This window comes from Haliaeetus leucocephalus, unplaced genomic scaffold (genome assembly GCF_000737465.1).
Source record: "Haliaeetus leucocephalus isolate CR32 unplaced genomic scaffold, Haliaeetus_leucocephalus-4.0 Scaffold517, whole genome shotgun sequence".
In the NCBI taxonomy this organism is placed as follows: Eukaryota; Metazoa; Chordata; class Aves; order Accipitriformes; family Accipitridae; genus Haliaeetus; species Haliaeetus leucocephalus.
Genome location: NW_010972953.1, coordinates 4,812,041 through 4,812,525, shown reverse-complemented (window position 1 = coordinate 4,812,525; position 485 = coordinate 4,812,041). Strand labels below are relative to the sequence as shown.

The 485-nt window shown below is 56.7% G+C and overlaps 1 protein-coding gene across 1 annotated transcript in view; it reads left to right on the top strand.

Moving 5' to 3' along the window:
• AHDC1 (AT hook, DNA binding motif, containing 1) overlaps positions 1 to 150 on the top strand; it is a 5,386-nt gene extending 5,236 nt beyond the window's left edge. The window contains exon 4 of the mRNA XM_010576366.1: positions 71 to 150. The gene's annotated coding sequence lies outside the window, so the exon portion shown is untranslated. The remainder of the gene's footprint in view (positions 1 to 70) is intronic.
• The last annotated feature ends 335 nt before the right edge of the window (positions 151 to 485 follow it).

The following is a 485-nucleotide window of genomic DNA, read 5'->3' as shown; positions in this document are numbered from 1 at the left end:
GCGCGGTGCCCCCCCGGGCCCTTCCCCTCTCCCCCCCCCCCCCCCGCCCCGTGTTGTGTTTCTCTTTCAGAGGTAATTTAGCCAGCACTTTTTTCTGGAACACTTTTCAAGTTCTGTATTTAACTGGGATTGGAACCGTTTGTTTGTTTTCTAAAAAAAAAAAAAAAAGGAAAAAAAAGGAAAAAAAGGAAAAAAAAAGTTAAAAAATAAGTGAAACGAAAGGAAAAAAAAAATAATAACGGACGAAGAGAGAAAACCCCCGGTTTTTTCCCCCCTCCGCACTCAAACCCACTCCGCCTGCCAACCGCCTGGCTCTGCTTTCCGGACTGCCGCCCCCACCTCCCGCCCCGCAGCAGGACAATCGGACGGACAGACGGACGGACGGACGGATGGACGGCGCCGGCCCCCGCCGAGCCCAGGGCAGGGGCGCAGGCAGGGAGGGCAGGCAGGCCGGGCAGGAGGCGGCCGTGGGGCCTGGGGGTCAG